The 6663-nt window shown below is 41.3% G+C and overlaps 1 long non-coding RNA gene across 1 annotated transcript; it reads left to right on the top strand.

The window, feature by feature from the left end:
• Positions 1-2841: 2841 nt before the first annotated feature.
• LOC129383358 (uncharacterized) lies at positions 2842-6399 on the top strand. Its single transcript, XR_008611224.2, has 3 exons — positions 2842-3268; positions 4605-4713; positions 5804-6399. It is a non-coding gene; the product is annotated as an uncharacterized lncRNA (long non-coding RNA).
• The last annotated feature ends 264 nt before the right edge of the window (positions 6400-6663 follow it).

The raw sequence follows: 6663 nt of genomic DNA, 5'->3' as shown, positions 1-6663 counted from the left end.
CTATGATACTGATGGTAGCATGACGCTCCCCCTGGGTGGTTATAATAATTTCTGCATGAATCGCTCAAATCGTTGTGGTGGCGGAGTTTCAATCTGTGTCGATGCTAACGTCCAACCTGTTACTGATTTTTGTGAAAACCTAGGAAAAAATTTTCCTAGATGTGCTATCTCGACCTCGTTACTGCGGCTTGCAGCGCCTTCACCGGTGATCGTTAGCAATCGCGGCTGTGAACCGAAGCGGCGATAAAGCAGCAGGCAGTGTAACCAGTGAAACGGCGCATGCTCAGATGCAGGTATCTCGAACCGAGTTATTTCGGTAGGCGTCGCGCGGGCAGAAAAAGCCGCCCTTTCCAGCGCTCTAGACAGACCAGACGTGCTGACGACTGTACTAGTAGAACCCTGGGACTGTTATCCAGCGCCACCACTCACAGACCTTGGCGGCGGACGTTCCACGTCCGCCGCCTGTTCCTTTTGGTATACACACGTAAATGTAATCTGCAGAAAGCTATATCATGCATCTGTACTGATGGCACGTTCGCGCACAATTTTTCCGACATCTGTCAAAATTCAGATATGTCACACACACTTCCCTGCACATATCAATTGCTGCAGCCTAATATGGTTAAGAACTACTAAGAAAAACTGTATGAAAATTCACAAGTCATAAAATAAAAATGTATGAGCACTTTGATGAACTAAACTGCGATAGGCTTAAGTTTATCTTTGCCTATGCTGCTGTTGTCAAACAGTCGCCGCCGTGGCCACGATCATGGGATGCAAGCGGAGTGTCGCCGGCTGTGAGTGATCACCGCTTTCCTGCGTCCACCACGGACTGTGCACAGACACTCATGAGCCACTAAAGTCTTACGCCTTAAAAGATAGTTCGACACATTGGAAACATTCCATACTTATCACACACCGGCGTTACATTTCAGACCTATAAGAATATGGCCAATCATAACATGTACAAATATCGTATTTTGCAGTCGCTCTTTTTTTCAGTGAGCTCCTCTCACGATTTTCTTACACACCTGGCACAAAAAACCCGCACTAAATTACATATGCACGCCAAACACAGACTTGTAGTTTATACCGCGTTTCCGCGAGATCTACATGTTGCAAACCCTTAAACATAATTTACCCAGTACATTAAACAGGTACAAGCATACGAATAGATTTACTTTGGAAAAGCTAAAAGAATATTTTTCTAACATATAGGCATATATTGAGTCCTGAGTAGATGCTGTGCTACGTTCAGGATGCTATGCAATTTTAACAAGCGTTTTTATTTTTTACCTCAATTAAATTTTGAACCTATATTTTGTTGCAAATAAATATGCGTTAAATTTTTACGATAGATATATTTGTACAATATTGAAATGTATTTTTTCTGTATATATAATGCATGCGCGGGCTAATATATATATATATATATATATATATATATATATATATATATATATATATATATATATATATATTTCAAGGAAAGGTTCTGTAGGTCCGGTGCATAGGTAGTTGAATAAACGAAGGAGCACACTTACGAAAATTCCATTTTTAATGTTGTAACGTTTCGGCCGTGGCACGGCCTTCGTGTATTCGGTGTATTCTGACGAAGGCCGTGCCACGGCCGAAACGTTACAACATTAAAAATGGAATTTTCGTAAGTGTGCTCCTTCGTTTATTCAACTATATATGTATATATATATATATATATATATATATATATATATATATATATATATATATATAATGTGTGTGTGTGTGTGTGTAGGGAATGTTAGCATGTCACAGGTGTGTGTTATAAATGGCGATGTTTGATCATTAATCTGCTTCATCTCCTGAATATAACCAGCGCTCAATATTTCCACGTTGTGCCTGCTCAGTCAAGCTGTCTAAAACAACTTTTTGCCCTAGTATCTCTACGGGAAGTGTATTTTTTTCCGCAATATAATACTGAAATGAATATTGAAGTTGCGGGAAGTACATTTGTTAGAACTTTTGAACTAGTCAAACAGGATATCTGAACTACCACCTTACTCGGTGTTTTACAGTGTTACGAGCGTATCAATCAATATTAGTAGTATTTGGGCTTTTACGCGTTAACTTCTTCCCTAATGTGTCACCCACCAGACACCCCAGTCACCTCCTTGTATACTCGACCTTCCTGTGCCCCTATTCTGTAGATTGTCTACCGACGGCATGCAGGCGGCAAGTAAACTTGTCTGTATAATTTGCATGGCCAGGGTATGTGTGTAAATATATATATATAGATTCACACACACACACTGCCCATGCATATTAAACAGACAAGTCTACTTGCTGCCTTTATGTATGTGTGTGTGCAAGTATGTAATCTGTGTGTATCTGTCAAGGTATGTATGTATCATTGTCATCAGCCTATTTTATGTCCCCTGTAGGATGAAGGCCTCTCCCTGTGATCTCCAATTACCCCTGTCCTTCGCCAACCAATGCCAGTTTGTGCCTGCAAATTTCCTAATTTCATCACTCCACCTAGTCTTCTCCAGTCCTCGGCTGCGCCTCCCTTGTCTTGGCACCCATTCTGTAACCATAATGGTCCACCGGTTATCCTACCTTCGCCTTGCATGACTTGCCCAGCTCCATTTCTTTCTCTTAATGTCAATTAGAATTTCATATATCCCTGTTCGCTCTCTTATCCACATCGCTCTCTTCCTGTCTTTTAACGCAATGCCTAGCATTCTTCGTTCCATCGGTCTTTGCGCGGTCCTTAACTTGTTCTTGTGTTTTTTTGTCAGTTCATGTTCCTTCCCCCCATGTTAGCACGGGTGGAATGCACTGATTGTACGCCTACCTTTTGAATGGTAATGGTAAGCTTGCAGTCAGTATGTCACAATGCCTGTCGTATGAGCTTCAACCCACTTGTATTCTTCTGTAAATTTTCTTATCCTGGTCAGGGTCCCCTGTGACTAATTGATCTAGCTAAACGTACTCCTTCACTGACTCTAGAGGCTGAATGGCGAGGTAAATCTTACATTAGAAGATTGGTAGAAGAAAAGTAGGAAACGGGCAAAGGAAGAAGTCGTATAAAAACAATTTTCCCAAAAGGGGGTTCAAAAAGTTTGATTATGGGAATACTTCGCGTTTTTTATTATTTTCTTTTTCTTTCTTTTTTACTATAGGCAGTGCATTAGGCAATATATTTAAAAAGCTTGGTGGTGCAAGCCGCCGCCCCGTTCCAACGGATACACTCGTAGCATCCATCCATCCTTCGGCGGTAAAATTACAGGTGAGATTATTTCGCCGTCTTAAGCTGTCAGTTGACGCCGACCGTTGTGGTTGTTTATTCGTGCGTACGCTCTGTCGAGTGAAACTGTGGTGCCTTTTGTGTGTATTATTGATCCAAAACTCCCGGGACCATGTAACGTAGCTGGCAATGTCTCGTGTGGTGCACCGCATTCAGTTCTTGTAGTTACGGCCCGTTGGCGCTTTCTTCTTTCCCGGCTCATGAAGAGCCTCTGGTATTCTCGCTCCACTCGTATCGGATCGCAGTGCACGGATGAATTTGCCGAAAGTTGCGCTATCACGTGCGGTATTTCATCCGGAATTCTACAAGGTTTAGGCCAGAAGCACCGAACAACTGTCCTTGACGCGGCACCTGTACGATGCCGCGGCACCTGTGACTCGAAAGAGAGTTCGCCTATTACGCCTTGAAAAGTAAGTCCGGCGCGTTAGCGAATTCTTTTCGTCTATTATCCGTGAAGTGTGATGCTATACGGAATTTCATTTCCACGAATTTTCATTGTTCTTGTCGCAGTGTAGATTTAGCGAACAGTTTCACGAAAAATGCCCGCAAGCGTGTTCACGTTCCCAAACGCTTTATCTGTCGTTTTTTTTTTTTTTTTGCTTTTTGCTATGACATTTTCTAACGTCGGGTATTGTTTTATCTGAATGACGCAAACATTCAAGCAGGGAAAGTTGCTGCTTGTGTACGTAATTTCTCAGCGAGATGCCGTATAGGCACTTCTAGAACTGCGTCATTGTGTCGTCTTCTCAGCTAAACGGCTGCGCGAGATGGCACCGGATTGATGGGTCTTACGCATGGCCAGCTTTTAGCTTGTATGCCATTTATTATATTTATATAGTGCCGTCAGACATCCTGTATTTCTTGTGTTGGGTGTCATGTGTGTTTTCGTGGGTTTGTAAATGTTTCTGATTTTACAGAGAAGCCGAGATTTTAACAGCAATGTTTCTTTTTAATGGAAAAAAATATTTTCTCTCTTCTTTTTAGCGCATCGTCCTTTGGGACACTGCTTTGTTGCACCGTATAAAGAAATTAGGTTTTGGAACCCTTAGCATGTGTTAAGATTTTACTTCATAGCACAAGTCACATTTTACTTACTACAGATGTGCGTTTGTGTGAAGCTTTTGATAGTAGAATAATGTTTGCTGCAGTTCCATGTGCATGATAAATAACCGCCTGTGATGTAATAGTCAGGTATTTGTACAACCAGACGCAGCTACCTGTAGCTGGTTGTAGGAGACTTCACAATTTAACATGATCTTGTTGAATCACAAGTTTGCAGTTTCAGCAGGGATTACAATAAACTCAAGTTCTTGTTTAGCTATGCCACAATTTTGTGAATCAGAGCTTCGCTACACCACATGAAAGCCTGAGGCACTTCGAAAGCCTGAGCAGCACGGCAATATATTTGATCTGCATGCTGCGACAAGGTGTGTATAAAATTGTCACTGCGACTTACACGAACTGTAGGTTTTGTTGATATAGCTCATGCCTTGCAACTCCTGAATTTTTCGTGAAGCTTACAAATTTGGACTCATTCTACACTTTTACTAAAGTTGCATTACATTTTACGAGAATTAAATTTAATTGTTTGAGATGTTTTAACGCTATTGAGAAAAGGATGATCGATGGATTACTTTATTTGCTTCGTCAGAGTACAGTGGTGCAGGAGGCGCAGGGAAAAACCGTTCAAATGACCGCTTGAGGGATCCTCTGCCCCCTCTGCTAAAGATTGCAAAAATGCGTGCAATAGAATTATTGTGGTGGTAATTTGGGTGCTTTCTAATTAATAAAGAAAAATCTATAACGAGTATATCAGAGGGCACACTTGCTTTACGCATGTTTGTTCAGAAAAATTCCTGCAGCAGGCCAAATCGGCAGCTGCAAAAGCGCTGAAAAAGCTCTGTGCGTTCTAAAAACAATGTTGTCAGTTTCTGCTTTTTTAAGCTCGCTGCTATTTTATATGCTGCATCTCAAGTTAAATAATTGTTAAAAGTTTGTCGATATTCCACAATGTGGATGCTGAGAGCAAGCTTTAAGAAAATGTGGGTGTATCTCCCGAACAAAGGGTTTCATGTCTGCAGCTATATTACAAAATATAAAGATCGCAGCTCGCCAGATTTAACATAGCATACAACAATCTTGCTGTAAAAGCTATATTCATATTTTCGAGCTGCGGTGTACTTGAACCGCACATTTAGAGTGTGGCCTACCTTAAGCTTTCTCGATTTACGTAAGTAGCTTCCTCTGAGCTAAATATAATTGTGGGATAGAGTACATATGCGTTATATGCCCCACACTGACCCTATTGTGACGTATTTTAGGGGCTGCATTGTGAGGCATGCATATCCTCTCGCGTTGCTACGAATTGCCCGATGATAGCAGAAGGGCGTTAGGTAACTTTATTTTTATAATTACTTGTAGATTTCTAACGTACGTGCCTGCACAGATACTGTGTTCTTCGTTATATTTCCCTAAATAGTCAAACCTGTGTATAACATGTTTTTTTTTTTTTTTTAGGTGAGGAAGGTATTGACTCCCTTAATGCTACTGAGAAAGGGACCTCAGAACAAGAAACCACGAAATGTTACCTAAATGTGTCGAAGTCCGTAATTCAACGTTCCGCCTCATAAAGCAAGCATTACCAGTATGAAAACGTTTCTAATTGCATTGTTTTATCAGCTAGCTTCGAAATACGTAGATGCATTATGAGAAAGTATGTTTTCTTTTCTTTTATTTGACTTGTTACGTTGAACGTTATTTTTCTTCAGAATTTTTTCCTTTCACTTGACGCAAAACTCCTACGGCAGCCTATGAGGTATGTGTGTAAAAAGGTTAGTAAATTACTAAGGCATGAAACAAACCATGAAGTGTAATATTTGAGTGCGCCCACTTGGTAATGCTTCCTGAGGGTAGTGCAGCAGCAAGCTTCTGGCTGATCTCCTTAGATGTCGAAAAAGTGCAGGCTGTGATAATGTGGTGCCTCAAACTGCTGGTTATGCATGTCAGTCACTCTGCTGCAATGCTCACAAGTGAGTAAAATCGAAAGCTGGGCATGCTCAGCTTCTCCGCATATGACACCGGATAAAGTTACAACTCTCCTATTGCTTCTCTTATAGCAGGACCATCCTTACGTCTCACCTTCCTCTCCTTATTATTCTGTCAAATTGCTAATATGCATGACTTCCCGACACATTTTTATGATGTTGACTGCTCAGCTTGGCTGAAGTCTGCCTGAATCTTTAAAATGCGCAGTTGTCTGTGACATTCTTAGGAAAACGAGGATTCTTGCTTTGTATAATACTGTTACGAATGATGCTTATTTACAAGGTGAAACGAGGTCCGAGATGGAAGCTACAGGCCAGGCCCAGCCGGCGCAG

The sequence above is a fragment of the Dermacentor andersoni genome, chromosome 8, assembly GCF_023375885.2.
Source record: "Dermacentor andersoni chromosome 8, qqDerAnde1_hic_scaffold, whole genome shotgun sequence".
NCBI classification, from domain to species: domain Eukaryota; kingdom Metazoa; phylum Arthropoda; class Arachnida; order Ixodida; family Ixodidae; genus Dermacentor; species Dermacentor andersoni.
This window is presented reverse-complemented; position numbering and strand designations above follow the sequence as displayed.